Source organism: Lissotriton vulgaris, chromosome 11 (assembly GCF_964263255.1).
Source record: "Lissotriton vulgaris chromosome 11, aLisVul1.2, whole genome shotgun sequence".
NCBI lineage: Eukaryota > Metazoa > Chordata > Amphibia > Caudata > Salamandridae > Lissotriton > Lissotriton vulgaris.
In genome coordinates, this window is record NC_141699.1 from 140,603,687 (window position 1) to 140,628,002 (window position 24,316).

Here is a 24,316-nt window from a genome sequence, read left to right on the forward strand (position 1 = left end):
AAAAGAGGGTGGTTGAATGAGACACCAAGTCTACCACCCTTGTGAATAACAAGGACACTGCTCCCTTCTTCCTTCACGCTTCTGCACCTGTAAGAAAGACAACCCTTCATATAAACATTGTCCACAGGGCAGGTTCCTGTCCTTTTAGACCATGCCCCTGTATACACATAAACAACCCCTCTCACCGGTTTGATGCGCAGGCTTGCTTCGTGAAGACACTCTTGAACACTTCTCAAGCATGAGCGCCAAGACGCCAAGAATCGGCAGTGATCACAAAAAGAATGGGAGAACTTTAGCTGTGTCCTTCGTAACAGGGGAAAAAGGATTTTTAACTAATTCCGTAAAAAACCCCTGAGTAATTACAAAAGCAAAAGGGAACCCGGGACGTTTCCTATCCAGGAGCGGGGTCCCAAAACAATCCCAGCGCCGATAGAACAATCTTCGCGGAGTGACCCAAAACGTCACTTCCGCGAATAACGACGTGAACAGGCGTCTAAGTGAGCGCGCTGTACACAACACCGTTACAGACTCTACGGCGGTAAAAGCCTTCACACGCCGCGTACACCGTAAACTAGGAAAACGGGGACAGGTTTCCCTACAACAACAGGGACCGCAAACAAAGGGACACTGGGGAAAAACACACCCCGGGACCTACGCTACTGAGCACAATAAGGGGGCCAAGGGACGGGGAAAGGAATAAACAAACAGGGGCCAGGCAACAGGAATTCTTCTCACGAGCCCGTGAGAAGACAAAAGGAAAAGGTTTCGATCAGCAGATCAGCTTTCTCATCAGCAGCCAGCAACCGGAATCCAAAATAGGCGATTTCAAGCAACGAGTGAAAGGTAGGACTATCCTTATATCCTACAGGTCATTGATCATGTGATACCGGGGCATGGTCACTAACAAGGGACTAGCTGCTCGAAACCCTAACACCAATAACCCCAGGCACTCCACCAAGTCAACATTATAATAACTAATGTTCAGCCTAACTTTGTCTCCAATTACTAATTAAAACAGCCAGAGCATCGCAGCCCTCAAAGAGGCGAGCTTTTTTTTCTCAGTCTCAATGCTCCTGACAAAAAAACATGCCACTCTAAAAATAAACTACAGGAGACTGCAACATCTGCAAGTAAATCAGGGTGGCTTTGACTTCAAAAAACCCTTTCCCTCGGAGTAATGGTAAAATATAATGCTGCCTCCGAGTGCTATAATGATCACAAAAAAAGATTAAATGGGTTGTGTTTTGCATTGAAAAATTGTTACACAAACATGGCCCTTGACTTTTCACATGTTGGTGGCCCTGGGTTCTGCTCCGAGTTAGTGCAAAAGATTTAATCTAAAACGTGGCAATAAAAAACGATGATGTGAGGACACGATACTTAGATAGGTTTCCATACTTGGGGTTGTTTTCAAAAGGATATATGCCTTCTCAGTACATTTTTGCAGTACCCTTTCTTCTGCACGTTTTATTCTTGCCATGAAATGATTTTTAATCCTGGGCAAATCTTTTTTTCTGTGTTTGTTCAGGTGCCCGAAAAGGGCTGCTCAACCCAACTTTTCCAAGGAGACTTTGATGTAATGCAACCACAGGATGGTAAGGCCTTGGTCCAAGGCAAGACAATCTTTTATAATTCTCTGGTTCAGCTTCAAGTCAGGAACTGCCCAGATTTAAAACCACCTCACTATAGGGGAAAGCGCTAGCTTATCCGATAAAAAATCCAGACCCACTTGTTCATGCATAATAATAGGAGATACTGATTGCGGGAGAGACAGCAAACTCCTAATAAAATTATTTTCCACTAACTGTATCTGACCACAGTCCTTATAGCCCCATAGACCACTTCCATTTCTTGTAATTGACTGGCATTTCGATTGGTACATTTCCCCCAAGGTCTCATTCGGTCTCACCCCCAACTTTCTTGCAAAATCAAATAAGGAGGGCACAGATCTAGTCATCAAATTTCGCTTGATTTTTATTTGGGGAGACCATGTTCCTCTCTTGTAAAAAATGACCACTAAATATGTTAAAATTACCACTCTGGTTAGCTCTCGTTCGCCCACAAAGATTTTCTTGTGAGGCTTGTTCAATTGTCCAATCACCATAGTATAGGATTTGGAATAATTGATATCCATGTCAAGTGATGTGATTAACTATGTAAAAGAGTTTGAGTCTCTGGATGCCCATCGTAGTTCTAGCTAATAAAAGAGTATCGTCTGCATATATGAGTGCTGGAATTTGCAATGGCCCCCACCCGAGCTATGTCCTTGATAGCGCCATAGAGAGCCGTTCTCAAGTTGTTAATATTATACAGGGTGAACAGTAGTGGGGCCAAAATGCAGCCCTGCCTACCCCTTTATTTATGTTTTATAGATGCTGTTAATGACCCATCAAGATCATATCTAACTGTAGCACTTGGATCCAGATGGAGCTCATGTAAAAAAACACCAAGCTCCTCTCCAGGCCTATATCGATTAGCATCTTCCATAATTTTGCCCTATTAACTCAATCAAAGACCGATGATTGGTCAATGAAGGCTAAGTACATCCGACCTCTTTTGGCCACTGTATACTTTCCAATCATCAAATGCCAATTTAACCACTTGGCTGCTAAGGTACAATTACTCTGGTGCTGTAATTTCCATTGAAATCAATGGAAAGTCCATGACGAGTTACCCTTGTCATTAGCGGCGAAGAGGTTAAGCACTGATCAATTGTCCCTTTCCCCTGTCTACATCCATACTGAAAGGAGAGATTACATTTTTTGTTCTAACCAATCAGCTTGTCTTGCCAGAATCACAGCCCCAAGATCTTTACGAACGAAAATTCCCCGAGATATAGGGGCCCACTCTCCAGGATGTTTTGAAATCCTTTGTGTCAAAGTTTCAACCCGGGCTGCCTTGTCATCATTAAATAAATCGTCCAGGACCCCTTCAAGGCCAGGACCCTTGTTCTTAAACATAGAGGAGATGATGACAAAGATCACCATTTCCTGGTACTTGACGACAGTCCGCCTTCATAGGGGGAATCTGCAGCGGAATGAAAAGTGCTGGAGATGTAACAACACCTATGGAACAGTTCTACATATCCTGTGGGAGTGTCCTAAACTGATTCAATTTTGGGAGAAGATCCTGACAGATTGACCACTACTTTGACACTCAACTCCCCCATTTCCCTGCCTACGTGCTGTTGGGCCTCCCTAACCCGTTGACATATCCCCCTAAAGCTAGGAGAGGTAGATACATCGCTCTGGCGCTGGGGGCAGCTCATCAAATGATCCTGGCTCTCTGGGGGACTGATACAATCTCAGCTAGACTGGGGTGGCTCCACCGTATTTGGCATCTCTTGGGATGGAGAGACTTACAGTTATACTGAAATTACAAGAGGACACATTCATGGAAGTTTGGCAGCCGTTCATCTCCCTCCTTTCACAGGAATTCACAGAACCCACTTGCCCTAAGTATCTAAAACTGCTGCGCTTGACTGACCCACAACCCTGATTCAACAGAGGAGACCCTCGAGAATACAATAGTTAAAGGTGTACAGAGACATAGGAGCTTATGGGCAACTAGGGTGGGAGCGATAGGGTGGGAAACAATCAATCAATCAAGACATTTGTAAAGCGCCCTACTCACCCATGAGGGTCTCAAGGTGCTGGGGAGTGTGGGGGGAGGGGGGAAGGATGCTGCTACTGCTCGAACAGCCAGGAATTAAGTATTACCTCCTGACGGTTAGTAGGTCTTCGGTCTGCCGTAGGAGGATGGGGAGGGTGTTCCAGGACTTGGCGGCGAGGTAGGAGAATGATCTGCTGCCAGTGGTTGTTTTCCTGATGCTGGACCGGTGTTGTGGAGGGCTTTGTGTGCGTGGGTGAGGAGCTTGAAGGTGATCCTCTTGTTGACAGGAAGCCAGTGCAGGTCTCTCAGGTGGGTGTGATGTGGCTGTGGCGAGGGATGTCGAGGATCAGGCGGGCAGAGGCGTTTTGTGTGCGTTGCAGTAGTTTCAGCAGTTTGGCCGGGGCTCCCGCGTAGAGGGCATTTCCGTAGTCCAGTCTGCTGCTGACGAGGGCCTGGGTGACCTTTCCTCTAGTGTCGTTGGAGATCTGCTTGTAGATCTTTAGGAGCATGCGGAGGGTGTTGAAACAGGAGGATGAGATGGCGTTGACTTGCTTGGTCATGGAGAGTGTAGAGTCGAGGATGAATCCCAGGTTGCGTGCGTGGTCGGTGGGTGTTGGAGCTGCTCCCAGGGCGGTCAGCCAGCCGCAGTCGTCTCAGGCCGAAGGCGTGGAGCCGAGGGTGAGGACCTCCGTCTTATCCGAGTTCAGCTTCAGGCGGCTGCTCTTCATCCATTCGGCGACGGCTTTCATACCTTTGTGGAGGTTGGTTTTGGCGGTGATAGGGTCCTTGGTGAGTGAGAGGATCAGTTGTGTGTCATTGGCGTAGGAGATGATGTTGAGGTTGTGCAGTCTGGCGACGTGGGCGAGTGGGGCCATGTATATGTTGAACAGAGTCGGGCTGAGGGAGGATCCTTGGGGTACGCCGCAGATGATCTTGTTGGCTTCGGATCGGAAGGGAGGGAGGCAGACGCTCAGTGCTTTGCCTCGGATTCCAGCATTGTGGAGGCGGGTGCGGTGGCAGACAATGTTGAAGGCAGCTGACCGGTTCAGGAGGATGAGGGCCGCGGTCTCGCCGTTGTCCTGCAGGGCCCTGATGTCTTCCGTGGCAGCGATGAGGGCCGTTTCGGTGCTGTAGTTGCTGCGGAACCCGGACTGGGCCGGGTCCAGGATGTTGTTCTCCTCGAGGTCGTGGGTCAGCTGTTTGTTGACATTTTTCTTGATCACCTTCGCCGGGAATGGGAGCAGGGATTTGGGCCGGAAGATCTTGAGGTCCTTGGGGTCTGTTTTGGGCTTCTTGAGCAGGGCGTTGATCTCGGCATGCTTCGAGCTCAACAGGAAGGTTGCGGTCTCGAAGGAGATGTTGATGGCCTTGCGGAGGTGGGTGCGATGGTGGCGCTGGCTTTGTTGATGATGTGGTGCGGGCACGGGTCTGACGGGGAGCCCGAGTGGATGGTCCTCATGATTTTGATGGTGTTGTCGTTGATGTTGGTCCAGGTGAGAAGGGGGTCAGCCTCGGCGGTGGCCTTGGGGTCTGAGGTGTCGCGGGCTGTAGTGGAGGCCTGGTTGTCGAAGCTGTCGTGGATGTCTGCGATTTTGAGGTGGAAGAAGGAGGCCTGGGAGTCGCACAGGTCTTGCGAAGGTGGGATGTCGTTGGTGCTGGCGCTGGGGTTGGAGAGTTCCTCCACAATGTTGAAGAGCTCTTTGCTGTTGTGTACATTGTTGTCGAAGCGGTCCTTGAAGGAGGTCTTTTTGGCAAATCTGATGAGGTGATGATGTTGGCGTATGGCGTTCTTATGGGCTGCTTGGTTCTCTGGTGTTTGTTTCTGGCGCCATTTCTTCTCCAGCTTTCGGTAGTTTTGCTTGGAGGTCTGGAGGTCCGTGGTGAACCAGCCGGCAGTCTTGTTGGTGCGGCTGTTGGAGGGATTCTTGATCGGGGCAAGGGTGTTGGCGCAGTCTTCGATCCAGCGTCTGAGGTTGCTGGTGGTGGCGTCGGGGTCGGTGGGGTCTGTTGGTGGGCTACGGGCGAGATTGGTGTGTAGCTGGTCTTCAGTGATTCTGCTCCAGCAGCGGCGGGGGATCTGTTGGGTGCGGTGGTGCGTGGTGGGCTTCTCGAAGGTGAAGTGGATCCAGTGATGATCGGTCCAGTGGAGTTCGGTGGTGTGGCTGAAAGAGACGTGGGGGCTTGCGGAGAAGATGGGATCAAGCATGTGTCCTGCGGAGTGGGTGGGAGTCGTGACGAGCTGTTTGAGTCCGAGGTTGTCGAGCAGGGTGGTGGAGTTGGTATTGCTGTTTTTCTCGAGGTGGAAGTTCAAGCCCCCGAGGAAGATGTAGTCTGTGGACGCAAGAGCGTGCCTGCTGACGAAGTCAGCGATGGAGTCACTGAACTGTGGCCGGGGTCCGGGGGGCCTGCAGATCAGAGTTCCTCTGAGGGTGGTGTTGGGATCAGTGTGGATCTGGAAGTGCAGGTGTTCGGTGGTGTTGAGGGTGTCGTTGGAGTTGCTTGAGACCTTGAGGGTGGACTTGTGGATGATGGCGATTCCACCTCCTACTCCGTTGGTGGGGTCTCTGCAGGTGTTCTTGTAGCCATCTGGGATGGCTATGGCGATGTCGGTTGCCGAGGAGTTGTTCATCCAGGTCTCAGTCAGGAAAGCGATATCCGGGGAGGATGTGTTGAGCAGGTCCCAGAGTTCAATGGCATGTTTGCGTGCGGAGCGGGTAGATTGGCGGGTCTGTTGCTGGTGAAGCTGCAGTTCTGGCTGGAGAAGGGTCCTTGGGTGCGCTTCGGGGTGGCCTGGAAGCAGGAGTGTGTTCGGCCGGTGTTGAGTGCATGGAGGGTGCTGGTATCGTAGCGGAGTAGGGCGTCGTGGTGTTCGTGGGGGCCAGGGGTTCTGGCGCTAGGCGCGGTCAAGGCTTCGGTGCACCAGCGGCTCGGCCGCCATAAGAAGGGGAGGGAGGAGCAGCTGGGAGGAGGGGCAGCGGGTCAATGGGAGCGGTGGGGCGGGGACGCAACAGCGGGAACGCGGGACCGGCGAGGAACAGAAGGCAAAAACGGGCACAACAATCAGGGGGAATGAAAGGAGGAGGAAAATAGGCACAAAAATAAACAGTACAGAGCAGGCAGCAACAGTAAAAACAGTCAAAAAGCAAACCTAAGGCCTGCCACTGACCACCAGGGATGAGGCACAGGTGGTAGCCTGCGGGTGGAGGTGGGCCTTGAACTTGCAGCAGCAGCTGGGCTCAAGACACAGGCGCAGTCAGGTGGAGCTGCGTGGCATGGAGAGCGACCTGCCTGGAAGCAGGATCAAGTGTGTTGGGGATAAGTTTCCTTTGTATTTCAAAAGAGTATATAAGTTGCTCACAGAACTGACGTTGGCTTAATGTTGAGGCTACTTCAGAGATTACATTGCCTTATTAACTGCTTTGTTCTTTAATAAATAAAAACAAATATAAACAAAACAAATAAACACTAAATGGGGATCTTTACATTTTCCCGCAACAAACTGCAAAAAGGATCGTAAATACCCAAGGTGTTCCATGAGGGTTATCCAATCAAACAAATTATAAACATTTAGCAGTAAAATGCTGTGAGACCCCACAAAATGTAATTTGACAAGTACATTTTCCATTCCAGTTGAAATCTGCTTAGGTGTGCACCCATCCCCCAGAAAAATCAATGTGAGCAGACCCCCTTTTGCTCTCCCTGCCAGCGAAGGCGTGGCTGGCAGAAAGGAGTGCCCATCTAAATAAAAATGTTGTTCAGTTTCCCAGGATTCTTGAAAACCCTCTCTATCAAATTCTCTATTTTTTTTCTAACCAAGTGACGTTATCTCTTTTGCAACTTACCTCCACAATATTCCAGCAACAAATGTTAAGATAAGGAGGAGGCTTAACCCGAACCATACCAGGGGGTGAGGCTAAACTATGTTTGGGTTGGCTCATTTCTACTCCGAGTCAGTTGTTACCCTCCATGTCTCCCAGCATCCATTCCTCATCTCCAAAGGTGGCACTTGACCTATATGTTGTGAAATTGGTCTGCCTAAGTTTTTAGGGGTTGTATTCCTACACCCAGTTAACTTGTGATACGAAAGTCGAGGATAGAAAATACCCAATGGAACCACTTGGATCTTCAAGCCAGACTCTCCCTTCATAGAATTACCAAAAGGCAATATCCGGCTGTCTAAAATTTAACACAATGCAATCGCCTTCAAAAAGTGTCTGGCCAAAATGTAAATGTAAATGTACAGGAATTTATATAGCGCAAATCACCACCGGTTTCTAAGCGCTTGCTTAGGGAACCCATCCTGGTATTCCCCTGTGAGATAACCCCGGCAGGGTATCCGCAAGGTGAAAGCCAGGCATCCCGCCACGAGGGGCCGTTGTGGAGATTAAGCAAGCTATTGCCCAGAGTTGCAGAGTGTGAACCCATGAATCGAGTAGGCACCGGAGCGAGAATTATCAGGTCCGGGGAGATTGAGTCCAAGAGCCGCCGAGGCAGGAATTGAACCCTGGTCCCGGGCCAGACCTCTGCATCAGGGTCTGCCGCTCTAACCATTGAGCCACGCTTCTCCACCGCATCCTCGGCTCCACCCCAGAGTTATTACCTCCTCTGTGAACAGGATGCAACAAATTCAAAGGAGCCGGTAATGGAGGCTGAGTACATGTCAGGGGGATACTCTGGTTCTGAATGTGTCTCTCCCCTGACACAACCAAAATTACATTGGAAGAAGGAACTTCCTCCCCCTTAGGTTGCATTGTGTTTTCTTTCGAGACTCCAAACATAACTATATCGCGACCAAGCGAGTTCTGATGGGGGTCAGCTGGGCGTCAATTACCCCTTCCATCCGCTTCAAAGTTTCCTCCAACTCGCGGTCTCCCATAGCAAGGGGAACTGACTCCTTACAGTCGCCAGATGGAGCCTGCTGCGCTGCCGCAGCATAACAACACCTACTCCATTTTTTTACATTTAGGGGCTGGTTTGACAAGTGATATTATCCTCTCCAGTCTCTGAGATATCCAAGAAAACCTTCCATTAACTTCAGGCGAGGGGATATCATGTGAGTGTTGTATCGCACTTGGAACTAGTAATGCCCAGAAGTAGAGGATTCTTCTGCCTGATCACCATCACCCACACAGTCTAGCTTTGCGCTGTTAGCCACATCCCCCAGGTTGCCAGCATGGTCCAAAGACAACTTATGTTCAATCAAGTTAATTTCATTTGCAACTACCCCAATGACTCGGTCTAACATAGCATCAATACTGGTTTGCTTGCACAGGGCGATAGAGCCTCCATTTGGTCCCGTTGCCTTGCGCTTCCCCATGTAGCAGATGAAAGTTTTAACCAGTAAAGCGGTGGGTGGTTCCCAAACTTTGTCGACCCGTGGCTCCCATGACCCATTGGCCACTGCAGGTGGCTCCCCACTGTTATTTTTTGGGAGAGTGTGGTGGATGTGGGAGAGTGTGGTGGATGTAAGCCTGGCCTCTGGTGTACCTGTATTTTCCTCCCTTAAAATAATCGTGAGGAAGCCCTTGAAGGTATTATAATCATATATGCAGGGTGTTTCGTATTACTAGGCGGTGCCCCTAAAAAAATATTCCTAGTTACACTTCTTTGCCCATGCCTTTATGAGAGTACTCTCTCAAAACTTTTTTTATCCCACTTAGTGTTAGATAGCACTCCTATACACGTAGTCTCCATTCTCAAAGTGTTTCTGTACTTGAAGAATATTTGCATGCACTTCCATCTCTACCCATGTCATACTTGCCAACACACCTGTCTCAGCAGGGAGACTCAAAATCTTTTAAACCACAGACAACTTTCTTTTTGCTGCCTCCTCCATACAATTGCCTCCAAATCAATGCAAGTAAAATAAAGTCCTCTGTTTAATGTCCGTCTTTCTTGCTTTCAAATTGTTGGCATTATGCCGTATATGGTGTTTTTTTTAATATTTCTTTTTATTTATATACAAAAACAAAATGACAGACGTATCAGGGACATCACATTCGGTTACAGTAGTAAGCAAACAATGTCAGATATCAGGATTTCTGTAGGAACATGTGGGAGGTTGCTGAGACACCGATGCCATGATTGCTTGACAATTGTTAACTACATACAATTTGGAATGCATTTGATGCGTAATGGCTCTCCGGCCCGCCACCCAATAAAACAAGATAAGATAACTGTATTGCCCCTGGATACGAAAACATAATCAGGATAAACGATAAGAGATTATACACACCCTAAAAGTAAAATAAACTACACTAACGTAAACCCCATCCCCCCACCCTGCACCCCTGCATGTAGCTTTCGCTCGTCCCCAACTTGCAGTGTGCCTGTCGCCCCAAAACTAAACTAAGATATCTAAAACATAGAAAATGGAGGAGGACATTGGAACAGCCCCCCTCCCCCCCCCCCCATCCCCTCCACACAGTTCAGCTTCCCCTATGCTAACGGATCTAATTGTCAATATCAAAATATAAAAATTAAGGGGGATCGTTATTCGCCTGCCTCACCTCCCGCATACTAATCATATAAGGATAAAGTCCTGCACCACCACCACCGAGTCATTAATGTCATACGATGATCGTATATTGCTCAACCTTGGCCTGTCCGATCAGGAGCACAAAGACTCCCCAGCCCAACCAATGCAACTTCAGGATAGTCAGAATACAGTACTTGTTTGTTAAGTTCCGCCCGGAGGCTAGTTGGAAACAGCAAAGGATATTGGACCCCTTTTACTCTGCAGTCCCATTTCCCCGACAAGAATTCCTGACGTTGCTGTTGAATGAATGGCGCAGAGCTCGGGAGAGAAGAAAGAGCCACATTTGTACACCTCAAGCCAGATAACTCGCTGTCCATATTCTCCCGCACCTCTTGTTTAACGGAATTCCCGACATCAGTTAACAAAGCTAAATTGAATTCCAGGACTTTTGTTCCATCTTTCGATTCAACAGGGTCCGCACATTTCAGCCCAATCCCAGGCGCAATACCCTCCAATTTAGAATCCAGAGCTAGCATTCTCAGGCTCATGGAGAAGTGAAATCCAACAACAGCCGCCATTACATCTCCCAGCGTCGGTCCCGTCTCGTCTCTCACAACAGTGACAGTTCTCGTCTCTACCGGAGACCCTTCGGGCAGGATATTTAGTTCCGGAGTGTTCATTTGGGCCTCTAAAGTCCCTTTGGTGGAACGGGTCTGGATGTCACTCGAGTGGCTTACGGGCGCCATGTCGTGCGCTGCGTCTGTTTATAGTAATCCGCATCCAGAGGCAAGATCTTCGGATCAACGTTATTTAACGGTCAACGATCGAACTCGCTGAGGTCCAGGATACCTCAGGCTGTCTCTGAGATACACTTGCTCCGGTCAGGCGAAGGTACAGTCAGTCGCCATACCATCCACTCCCGGGATCGTTAGGATTGCACTTCAGGACAGTCGGAGTGATATTGCCTTACTCCGCTGTTGCTGCTGTTCGGATTAGAGGTCCACCATTGAAATTGGCAAATCTCGGCTTACTCCCGGGCCGACCGTTTCTTCTCGATCTCTCATGGCCGATGTTGTTCAACTCGCCTCCGGCCTCTCCATCACTTAAGGCCCCTGTTCCGAATCTGATACTGGCCGCAATCTTCACGTCAACATATCTCCGTCCACAAAGCTAGTAGATCACTTGGGATCACACGGTCGGGCATCGTTTCATCTCATCTATGCGGGGGCATGGCATAGGCGCAGGATAAGTAGCAAGATCTTGTGGGAGGAGAAGGAGGTCGACGGAGCCGGGAGCCTAGGCGACCATCTTGGTCGCCAGCTTGGCTCCTCCCCCGTATATGGTGTTTTACTTTCCTGTGCTCAAGGAGAGAGCGACCTGTCTGGAAATATGTGTGTACTGAAAGAAATGTGTACTGGAAGTACCTATTATTCAAGTACAAATGGCTATTCTTAATAATACTTAGTGTGTTTAATAGACAGGACAACTGTACTTTCCTGATAACTTGCTTTGTTGTAAAATGCATTTGAAAAAAAAAACTATTAACGAGTCTAACAAAATAAATCAGGCATCTTCCGCTACTTTGGGAGTGTTGGAATGTGGGCATCCAGTGAAATATGGAGGTCATCTCCCTCAGCATGCCATTAATTAAGCACTACGTTTACAGCTTTAGGCATTTCACTTACAAATCATTGACATCATGCATTTAAGTCTAATAAGTTTAACTGAAGCCAACAGACTCTTCAATATTAAATGCATTAAAACTGCTTGGTGCACGGCTCCCCTGGCTAGGTTTGACGGGCTCCCCAGGGAGCCATGGCGCACAGTTTGGGTATCAGTGCAGTAAAGGGAAAGATCTCACCATGTGGGGTAGGTCCAATAGCTCCATGTTAGCAAAGTAAAGACTGGTGCTGGCTGCAACTGACCCTGCCCCAGAGTCAAGGGGCTGCTGGTCACTGAAGTCCTGGCAGGCAACACTCTCCCCGCACTGAAGGACCCCCAAATGCGCTCTATAGCGTCAGTAAAGTAAAGACAAGCACGGGCTACAGCAGACCCCACCTCCGAGTCAAGGGGCTGCTGGTCACGGAAGTCCTGGCAGACATTGCTCTCCCCGCGCTGGGGGACGTCCATATGCGTTTTATAGCACCAGCAAAGTAAAGACTGGTGCAGACGGCAGCGGACCCCGCCTCAGAGTCAAGGTGCTGCTGGTCACTGAAGTCCTGGCAGGCAACACTCTCCCCATTAACTCATTTCGCAATAGATTCAAAATTGAAACTTCGAATACCTAAATCAATAGTTTGCAAAGTGATGGGTTTTCACTTCTGCAAATTTAGTGATTGGGGACTTTCATTAAATTTCCAAATTTTAATTTAAAATATGGGAGAAAAGGCTAGAAAATAGGATAAACCTGCTAATTTACTCTTCTCCAATTTGGTTTCAAGCATACAGATTAGTGCCCTTACACAGCGATTTCTGTATTGTCTGTTGCTTACCGTAAATGTATCTATAAATAAATAAATGTGCTTTTTGCAGGAGAAATTTTGTGCAGACACAAGAAAATATTGCCGAAGGCATAATTGAAAGAACAAGTCCAATATTTGTAATTGCAAAATGATGACATTTTCAGAGTTCCTTTTTGTTCACCCCTTACCAGCATGCACCGAAAACTGCACAACTGAATAGTACTTAAAAAAACTACTACAAATTGCATATAGAAGTGCACTGTTTAAAACCATTATGTTACTACTGATTGGTTGACACCTAGTATGTATCATTACTTTAACATTATTTAAAATGTGGACAATCATATAATCAAAGGCTGCACTTACAAATGAGGCAGAGTCCTCCAGTGATTTCATATCAGTGGTGAATAACTGATTTTTGCTTTGCATACTAGTATTTGTAAATTCCGGATAGGAAAAAGGATAAGAACGTGAAAGAATAAATGAACTGGATCAGTGATGCATACCTTACAAGATATAAGGTACAAATGATGGACGGAGGGGGGCGGAGCTAGCTGGCAAGCGAAATGGCTGCCTAGTGCCACTGCTCCGCCGTGCATCGCCCTAAAATCCTTCAATATCCTTCTACTGCAGCATTAACGGGCAGAATCCCGACCTCAGCCAACCCCCTCACCAGCGGGGACTCAGCGGGAGCTCCGGCGGCGCCAGGGTTCGTGTGGTGCGGCCGGGCGGGACGAAGCCCGCGTCACTGAAGATCTGGGCCGCAAGCAGCGGGGCCCAGTGATCACACCAGCCGGCTGGCGTCACCCGACGTGCGGCCGCGGACTGCGCTGGTTGCCGGTCCGGTGCCCCGCCCCCACCTCGCATTGCCGGAGGGAGGAAACCGGAAGGCCGCTGCCCTCCGCGGAGCCCCGTCGGCTGGATCCGACACGGCGGGACCCTGGGGGCAGCCTTCGGTCCGCGAGTGACGGCGGGAAGACGGTGAGGTGCGCGACCCCCCCCCCCCATTTCCCCCCTGGACATAACGGAGGACTCGGGGAGTGCCGCTGGGGCCCCTCAGTGACTTGATCTAGAGGCGCCCCCCCCCCCCCCCCCCCACCCGGAGGAGTGCGTCGGACAACCCGACGAGGGGCATAGTCGAGGTGGACATTTGCGGGGAGGAAGTCGCCCCCCCCCCCCCTGGACTGCGCAGAATCAATTCCTGGCGCCTTAGGTGCTGTCTTGTGTGGCGCCGGACCCCGCCTGCAGGCGGTTGGAGCGACGAGCCCGAGTTGTGGAGAGACCCCCCTGCAGTGACGTGGGCGCGGGACTCCTGGCCCCCGGTCCTCTGTTACACTGAATTGAGGTTTGGACTTCGAGGAGAGTGTGGGGGCCACGGCGAACGACGAAAGCTGAAGTGGACTCTTGTGGCCTCCTTGGCGCGCCGGCTCACCCCGCCCGGCTGGGTGGCGGCTTGGGCCTCTGGGGACGCAGACCAGCGCCGGGACCCTGCCTTTTCTTGTGCTCCTCACTACCTACCGGTCTCCGCACTCTGTGGTGCACAGAAGCTGAGCGCTGAGAGACAATGGGCAAAGGAGACAGGACACAGAGCAAGCTGCCCTTCTCCCAAAAACGACTGCTCCAACAAAGCCCGGCCACGGAGGATGGCCCTACGACCCATACGGAGGCGGCTCGAAGCGACGACTTGGACCTAAAGACTATGTTAATGTCCATGGAGCAAGGAATACAGTCCAGCATATCGGCCCTAGGGTCCAAGATTGACGCCATGTCGTACAGGATGGACCGGATGGCGGAACGCTTAGACAAGCATGCGGAAAGACACGACATGGCGGAACGACGTATGACTGAGGTCGAGGAGGCTCAAACGGACCTGAACACGGCGCAGAAGAAAATGGAGAGAATGATGCAGGTCCTGAGTGATAAGACAGAAGATTTGGAGGCGCACTCGCGACGCTGCAATCTACGCATCACGGGCCTTCCGGAGAGCACCTCCACTGGTCCCATGGAACGCTTTGTAGAAGATCTCCTCACGAAACTGCTGGGAGACGGAGTGTTCTCGGCCATGTTCACGGTGGAGAGGGCCCATCGGTCGTTGGCCCCCAAGCCGCAGCCTGGCGCGCCACCACGCCCAATCATAGCGGAACTCCTCAACTACAGGGACAGAGACACTGCGCTCCGCCTGGCGAGGGCCAAACAACACCTACAATATGAGGGGTCTGCCATCTCGCTATATCCGGACTTTACAGCAAAAGTCCAAGAGGAACGGAAACAGTTTACCCCCCATAAGAAGCGGCTTCGAGAGTTGGGCTTAGACTATGCCTTACTGTATCCAGCCAAACTCCGCGTCAACAAGGGCGGGCACTCACACATCTTCACTGACCCCAAGGCACTGCAACAGGCGATGAAGAGGTGGGCGAAGGAACAGAAATCGAACTCCGGAAAACCGCAGGAGGACGAAGACGCCGACAGCCGACTGGATGAGCAAGACTGAACACTGTCCCTGTTAGCTTCTACTATATGCCTCTAAGGTTGGGGACTCTGGGACAGAGGCGTACTGTTTCTCTCTTCGGGAGGAGTGCTGGGGAGATCGAGGACCTATGAGACCGGTGCTGATTGCGCAGATAAGTGGTATTGCTGGGGGGGGGGGAGGCAGGAGGGGGGGGAGAGCCTTGATGGGGATGTATGCTTTTATTGTCCTGGGAACGCGCTGCAGCCCAGTGCGAGTGCCCTGTCATTGGCCTCTTAAAGACAAGTAACCTGGTCCTGGGGCACATGGACAGGGTCTATTGGGACGAGGCTAGTGCTGGACAATCCTCGGGGTTCTGACTGCTGCGCGACTTTGAGGTGCTATGCACGGCGGAAGCGGGTGGAAGGGCACATGAGCGATCTGAGAGGGGAATAGAGACTATGTCACTCGGCTCCCTGCTGCCCTGCGCGCTTTGCACTCTGTTTTGGTTGATGACCCTGGTTGGGGTGGGTCTGTTGGGGGGCGGGGAGGGAGAGATGCTGTCGGACCAGGTTGGGGTGGGTCTGCTGTGGGTGGTGGGTCGAGGCGTTTTGGGGTGGGGGTTTTTTGGAGGTTCGCTGCTTTGGCGGTTACAGTGTTTGGGAGGGCTGGGGAGGAGAGAGATGGGGGGCACGAAAGGGGGGAATCTGTCCTTGAAATGTTCACTGCACCACTCAGGTGATTTGGGGAATGATGGTGATAATGTTGTGCTGTGCTGTTGTATTGTCCTATGTCAGCCCCAATGGCAGATAGACGGATGACGGCTTCGGCCTCCTCTGCCGATACCCTCAAGGTGTTAACGTGGAATGTTGGGGGTCTTAACGACCACAGGAAATTACGGAAGGTACTCCACTACCTGCAAAGACACCAAGTAGATATTGCCCTGATCCAGGAGACACATTTGCCTCTCACAAGCAAGTTGCTACAGCATAGGGGCCTATTGGGCAACTCTACTGTAGCGGGCTACACCACACATTCCAGAGGGGTGCTAACGTGGGTGAATCCTCGCTCCAAACTGGCTCTGCACCCGATTATGGCAGACCCCGAGGGTCGTTATCTCATATCGAGGTGCGAGGGGAAGGGACACACATTAATTATAGTGAATGTTTATGGCCCGAATTACGACTCCCCGGACTTTCATACCCGGCTAGCTCAAGGTTGTAGGCAATACACCTCTACCTCCATGCTCTGGGGAGGAGACTTTAACTTGGTGCTAAACCCCGGACGGGATAGATCTTCGGGCCCTATGCGAAAGCCTGCTGCGGCGGCTATGGCTCTTACAGCCGATCTGTTGACCCTAGATATGGTAGATGTGTGGAGGTCTCGCAATGCGGGTAGGTGTGGGTATACACACTACTCTTCCTTTCACGATATCCACACTAGAATCGATTACTGGCTGGCCTCTCATTCCATCACTAGTCAAATTGTAGAGTGCTCTGTGCTCGCGCGTACCCTGTCCGACCACTCACCTATACTATTGACATTAGAGGCGCCGCGGCGTGGGATCCCCCCGTTTCTTTGGCGCTTTCCGCCTTACGCCCTACTCGACGACGCGTTCCAGGGAGAGGTGGCGGAAGAGATAGACCTCTTCTTCGAGAAAAACTTGGGCTCAGTGGAAGACTTCCAGACTGTCTGGGAGGCATTCAAGGTTTTCATTCGCGGGGTGGTCATGGCTAAGCACTCCAGTGTTCTGAAGGCTATTCGGCAGCGGCTTCATGCCCTGGAGTCCCAACTGGCCGTCTTGGAGGCGCGACTTCTTGCAGACCCTGATCCAGCGGTGACCGCTGAAATACGGACTCTGGTCTCAGAATTCAATGAGGAAGCAGATAGGGAGGTCTGTTTCATGGGGAAATATGCCTCGGCGAGGACCTACGGGGAAGCCGAACGCCCCAGCTCCCTACTGGCCAGAATATTGCGCGAGGAAAAGAGTGCCCCCGGACTGACAGAATTGGATACCCCGGGAGGGTCCACGGCCACGACGGACGCAGACATCATCTCTGTCTTCCGTGACTACCACTCTGACTTATACGCTACCAAGTCCGCTGACCTGGAACCAGACATAGACGATTACCTAGAACATATACAATTACCGTTTCTGGCGCAGTCGGACAGAGAGTTCCTCATGGCGCCCATTCAGGCAGACGAGGTCTCTGAAGCCTTGGCTTCCATGCGGTCCCATAGTGCTCCCGGAGTCGATGGCCTGACAGTGGGTTTTTACAAAGCTTTCCAGGAAAAACTCATCCCACATTTGCTGTCTTTATTTGACGAAATAGGCGAAGACGGCAGCATGCCGGGAACGATGAGGGAAGCCCAGTTGGTTACCATCTTGAAGCCGGGTAGACCCCCTCACCTTTGCAGTTCGTACAGACCGATATCCCTCCTAAATGTTGACGCGAAACTTTATGCTAAAGTCCTGGCCACCCGACTATCCCTCATCGCTCCGGAGATAGTAGCCCCGGAACAGGCCGGCTTCGTCCCGGGGCGGAACCTGTCCTATAACATCCGAACGGTACTGGGCACGATGCAGCACGTCCGTCAGGATGCAAAGGCGGTGGCCATCTTCCTGGACATGGAGAAGGCGTTCGACTCCGTCGAGTGGCCATTCATGATCCGGGTCCTCCGCCGCATGGGTCTGGGAGAGCAGTTTTTACAGATGATTGGTGCTCTGTACTGGAAGCCGACAGCCAGGGTGCGACTTGGGGATCGAGTCTCGGAACCCTTTCCCATAAGCAGGGGAACAAGACCGGGATGCCCTCTGTCCCCCCTGTTATATGCTCTGGTGGCGGAACCGCTGGCGTGCGCTTTGCGAGAGTACCATTGGCATCGGGGGGTTAGCTTCCCGTCCTACAAAATTGTCATCTCTACTTACGCAGACGACACGCTACTGTACGTTCGTAACCCGGAGTCGAACCTCGCCCCGGTCCTGAGAGAGGTGGTCCGTTTTGGTGCCATCTCAGGCTTGCGAGTGAACTGGGAGAAATCTGCGGTGTTTCCCCTGACCCCAGTAACTGACCGCTTCGAAATTGACTACCCGCTCACCTGGACTACGGACCCGGTGAGATACCTGGGCGTGATGATCCACACCGACCCGGAAGTGCTCTTCAAGGAAAACTATGGAGTAGCCTTCAGCAAATGTGGGCTCCCGCTCTCTTTAATGGGTTGGGTGGCCATCATGAAAATGGTGCTCCTACCGAGATTCTTGTTCTTGTTTTCCACCCTGCCCATAGTGCTTTCGCGAACCTTCTTTCGGAATATGACGAAACTGATGACTAGACTGGCCTGGGGAGGTAAGCAGCCACGCGTGCGCTGGAATACGCTCACGCTGCCGTACGAGCTGGGGGGACTCGGCGCGCCCGACTTGGAACGGTACTATAGAGTGGCCCAGGCCACGCATTTACACACATGGATCCACGGGGACGAGAACATCCCGCACGTTCGGATGGAGCGGCTGTTTGCGGATCCTCTTCCGCTCCCAGCCACGATCTGCACCCCAACGGACCGCCGAGTGGGCGTCCTGGATTCCATAACTGCCACAAACCATGCCTGGAATGAGTTATTAAAGGCCAGGGACGAAGTTCTGTTATATTCCCCCGCGATGGCGGTGGAGTGGCTACAATGGCTGACTCCCATCGGAGACAGAAATGTTATTCGTGCACTTCATGACCTCGGGATTAAGACGGCAGGCGCGTTGTTTGCGGACGGCCGGGCCAAAACATGGGACCAGGTGGCCCTGGAGGTGGAGCATCCGACCCTGCTACAGCGGTTCCAATTTCATAGACTTCGAGGAGCCTTGAGGGAAGTCCTGGGGCCAGATATGCCAGAGCCGCCGGACATTCCGGAACTCGCTTACGTCATTGCTCACCCCTCCCCACGCCATTTGACGACACACCTGTACAAGTGCATTGCTTCACACAGGGCGCAGGAACCCTCCAGAGCCCGGTCAGCCTGGCAGAGGGACCTGGAAATAGTAATCGACGATGCAATGTGGACGTACTGCTGTAGTAATACCAAAAAGGTGTCTCTGAATGGAAGACACAGGTTAATCCACTTCAAATTTCTGCAGAGAGTGTACTACACTCCCGACCGACTACACCGATATGGCCTCCGTCAATCTCCAGAATGTGAGCGCTGTCACGCTCCGGTGGCGGACTTCCTGCATATGGCATGGACCTGCCGCAAGATTCAAGAGTTCTGGATTGCCGTTTTCACGGAACTTAGTGAAATACTAGAGCACGACCTGCGGGCTGATCCGGCTTTGGCGCTACTGGGTTACTCGAAGCCTCTGCCAGTGGCGTGTAGGCGATTGGCGGATATGGGATTGTTACTGGCGAAACGCACGGTAGCACAGTGTTGGATGAGAGGCCCGACCCCGACAACAAAGCGATGGGCTAGGGACATGGTGTACTGCTGCACGCAAGCGGAGCACTACAGTGAACTCCTCCCCCCCACCAGCAGGCCGAAAAACTTTTGGGGTTTGTATAACACCTTCAGATATGCTAGGGAGGAGGCAGCGGACACACCGGGTCCCGAGGAGGGGGATGCACAATGACAGCCTTCGCTACTTCCCTAGAGGGCAGAGGTCGACTAGAGGGCTGGTGAGATGGCCGGGTGGAGTATTGATACCCGGCCGTCACAAGGCAGGTGATAAGTGGGAGATTCCAAGTTCTGGAGTAGGGATGGGAGTGAGTCCTCTCCCGGCACATGCAGGGGAAACGCATTTGGGGGGTGGGGGGGGGGGGACACATTGCCAAGGCCTAGAAGTAGAACAGCTGCCATTGAGCGGGTGGGTGGATAGATAGGACAGAGGGGGTGGGGGTGGGGGGGGGGGATTGGTGGTTCTTTCGGAGAGTTCGGAGGGTTTTTTTAAAATACAAAATACACCTACATTTCAGTCGGTGCAGCTCCCGCCCTACGGGCCCTACCCCCCCCCCTTTTTTAATCACTGGGGGGGACGTCTGCAGGTGGGTGAGGATGGCCCGGATGATGGTTCATGTTCAGCTTACTGGTTGCACTGTGTTTCCACGCTGCCGTACCCCTGGGTTGACGGCGTCAAGCTGTGTACGTTGTCTTACCAACTGCTCGACTGTTTTCAACTTTGTCGCTTCGCCGGCCCAGACGGGTTGTAGGCGGGAAGCTGTGTATGATTTGCACAATTCTAATAAAGGGGTTTAAAAAAAAAAAAAAAAAAAATGATGGACGGAATACTGAGCAATGCAACCATTCAACCCCAGTCACAAAGATCTGGGTTTAATCCATCGTTCTTTTGCTCACCACGCCACCCCGCAAATCGGTCTTGACCCTGTGCCTCATGGGACCAGTCCAGCCCGAACTGCCGAGCCAGGTCATCCCTGGACCGGAAACAAGCATCCTGGGACCGGTTTTGGGGCTTATGAGGTATGACATGTTAATTGTGGTGCGGGCCTCCATAAGGTTTTTCTCGCTCTGTTCCTGCGGCCATCACCAGTAGCTCTATCTTTATTGTCTCGCATGCGCTTGGATACCTACAAGTAAACTAGGCATGGGAGGAGCATTCTGAGATACTTGATGTTTGGAGACAAATGAATAGTGATGGGTTGACTTTAGTTGGTGCCAGAAAGCAACATTTAAAAAAAGAATCCATAAACCATACAGGAGGAGGGAGTTATTAAGATGTGCCCTAGTGGCTAAATCTGCTGACTTTGGAAGATGGAACCGAATTTCGCATCCTGACCTAGGCACACGACTCAACATTGGGTGATCCTGAGCAAACAGCTTCATATCACTGTGCCTAAAAATTGTGAAATTGTATGTGTGAACTGAATTTGTCTAATCCGTACTTGATGTATGCAGTCTTGTAGATTGCCGCCCATGTCCCCAAATAATGTATAGCGCTCCATTGCTTCCTATGTAATGTAAATGTGAATGTAAAAGGCACTTATATAGCGCAAAAAACTGTCACCTACGGGTATCCTGGCGCTTTTTAGAAATGGTGATGGTCAGCACGTTACCAGCCTGTAATAGGCAGTGGGAGAACTAGTTTTCCATCCTGGGAAATAACCAGGTTTTCAGATTCTTTCTGAAACAGGTCCATGATTTGGCCTGTCTGATGGTCTGGGCAGATCATTCCATAGTCGTGCAGCAGCCACCCCAAAGGCTCTGCCCCCCATTCTGGTTTTCCTGAGACCTTGAGACCTTGATCAGGTTTGTGTTCGAGGAGCGAAGCTGTCTTTTTGGGTTATGCCATATAAACCTCTCCTGCAGTGGAATCGGGCCCTCCTCATGAGCCGCTTTATACACAATGCAGAGAGCTTTAAAGCAGATTTTCTCCTTGATAGGCAACCAGTGTAAGTCCCTTAAGGCTAGACTTGTAGAGGACCTTTATGGCCGATTTAGCGCCAACTTGGCTGCCATAGACTGGGCTCTCTGCAAGCTCTGTAAGATGTATTGTGGGGCACCCAAGTACAGGGCGTTGCAGTAGTCCAGTGAACTGAGTATTACGCTCCTCACTACCAGTGAGCGGGTTTCTATAGGCAGAAAAGGAAGAATCTGTCGCAGCATCCGCATCAGAGAGAAGCAGACGCTGACCGTTTTATTAGCCTGAGATTCCATTTGGAGACCCCTGTCCACTAATACCCCCAAGTTATGCACCGTTTTCGCGGGGACAAGAGGATCCTCTTCAGGGGTAAGCCTAAACTTTGGTATCGATCTTAGCTGTAAGCTAGAGGGATTAGGGCAGAATATCACCTCTGTCTTCCCCCCATTGAATTATAGGGAGTTTCGTTTGAGCCAGCTTACTGTCTGGCACATGCACTCCTGGAACTTATCCATGGACACCGCCTGTTTCCCTTCTAGGGAAAACACCAATTGGGTGTCGTCCGCATAGTTGATCAATTCAATTCCAAAGGACTTGACCAGGGTAAGCAGGGGGCGCAGGTAGATGGTGAACAAAATGGGACTTATCGCAGACCCCTGCAGCACCCCGTAACGTACTAGGGACTTACTAGACTTAAACGGCGGCATTGACACCTCCTGTTGTCTCCCTGATAGGTAGGATTGCAGCCATTGCAGGGCTCATCCTTTGACCCCTAGGCCATTCAGTCTTTCTACCAGAATGGTGTGCTTCACCATATCAAATGCGGCTGACATATCTAATAACACCAGCACTGACCGGTCTCCATTGTCAGCCCACATCCTTAAGTTGTCCATAACGGGGACCAGGGCAGTTTCCGTACTATGGCCCGGACGGAAGCCAAATTGATCCCTGTCTAATAGATGGTTGTCCTCTAAGTAGCCTGACAGAATCCTACTAACTATTTTCTCCAAGATCTTAACTGGGTACGGTAGCAGAGAAATAGGTCTAAAATTAGCTGGGACACCAGGGTCCAGGGATGGTTTTTTGAGTAGAGGAGTGACTACTGCCTGTTTTCAGGCCTCCGGTATCACACCTGCTGCCAGGGACTGGGTACAGATTGTCCGCAGCAAAGAGAGAGATTCCCGTCCAAACAACGTCCAGACTCTAGGTGGGAGGGGATCCCGGGGGGAGCCCGAAGTGATGCTTTGGGCTACATTGATTAAATGCTCTTCAGATGGAGCCGGGAAAAATTTCAGAGTGGAAGCGACTCCAGGCCCTTCCTCTGCTGCCTCCAATGGGTCACTCCTATTATTAGTATTACCAGACTCGAGATTGCCCACAATTTTTGCGATTTTTTTTTTTTTGTTCCTCAAAATGTGCGGCAATCATATCACAGAGTTCCTGTGTGTTAACCACCTTGTTACTGGTACAGGCTGGCTGGGACAGGTCCCTAACAATTTTAAAGAGGGCTTTTGTGCTGTTTGGCGCAAGCAGAATAGAGTTGGCGTAGAAGTCTGCCTTAACTTTACTATTGACGCCTTATATTTGGTCTGAGCTATTTTCAGCTCTATTCTGTCCTTCTCCAGATATGCCCTTCTCCATCTTCTCTCTGCCTTCTCACAGGTCAGTCGTAAAGCTCTCAGTTCCTCACTGTACCAGGGGGTAGAGACTTTTTTCCTGTTTTTAATCTTCTTGATAGGGATTATCTCGTCCAGAGAGTTAACTATATAGTCACAATATGCCTGATAATTTTCATCAATAGATCTGTCCGGAGCGAAGAGATCGTGATTCTGAGAAGTCAGGCAAATCTTATTTTTGACTAGTTTAGTCCACTCCCTACCCTTTCTACAGGATGTTCCAAGAGTGTTGTTGTCCTCCCCCCGGGTTAATAATATATGAAAGTTGATTAAGGAGTGGTCCGACCAACTTTGAGGTAGTATCCCCACTAATTTAGTCTCATCCTGGTTGGCGAATAAGAGATTAAGGATATGTCCCCCTAGATGCGTGGGTTTATGAACCAGTTGGAATAGATTGAGGTTTTCACACATTTGCTTTAGGTCTCTCAGATGGTTGTCGAGGGTCCCATTTTCCCACAAATTGAAATCCCCCAAAAGTATCATCCTAGAGTGGGTTAGGGTCAGCTCGGTAATGATATCTAGTAGTGTTTGATATTGCGTATTCGACCCTGGGGGCCTATAGCAGACCATTCCTGTTATGAGCCTCCCTTTATTATCTTGGAGTGAGAAACCCAGCAGTTCTATCCCGGTGACTGCCTCAATCTCAAGGGGTGCAAAGTCCCCTTTACACTGAATACATGCCAATAGATACATACATATTTCTAATTGAAAAAAAGTGTTTGCACAAAAAGTGTCACCTTTTAGTGCAATTGACAGACCTGAGGCTGTAGAACCAGGACTTACAGGCATTTATGCTCATAGAGGCAATATACTACAGCAGAAAATCCGTTAATCAAATAGTTTCGCAAGTTGTAGGGCTAGGGTGGGAACATGGATACTTCAGGGATTGGTGTAGGGGACATAAGTGGACGTAACCATTGGGAATGAGAAAAGCAAAACAAAAATAAGAAACTTGTTATTGTTCACTTCTACTTTGCACATTTATCTTTAGTACCTAAACAGGCTAAAGTAAGTGTGCAAATTGGTCATGCAAAAATCCTCGAACACTCCCATGTTTTTTAGAGTGGAAGGCAAGTGATTTCTTCACATGGAAATATGTAGAGGAAAACATGTAATACTGTACTTGTGCAAATCCACATTTCAGAATACTTATCCAAACTAATGTTAACTCTGTGGACAATACGAATGAGTGTTCTTAAGGGCACCTAAGTACAGCTAGAAATCTATGACTTGTGTAGACTTCCAGGTGTGCACCTGGGTTTTTTTGTAAATCCCCTTGAAGGTAGAAAT

General features: G+C 50.4%; 1 protein-coding gene across 3 annotated transcripts in view; it reads left to right on the forward strand.

Moving 5' to 3' along the window:
* ABCB9 (ATP binding cassette subfamily B member 9) overlaps window positions 1–24,316 on the forward strand; it is a 198,698-nt gene that overhangs the window by 51,189 nt on the left and 123,193 nt on the right. The window lies entirely within an intron of this gene.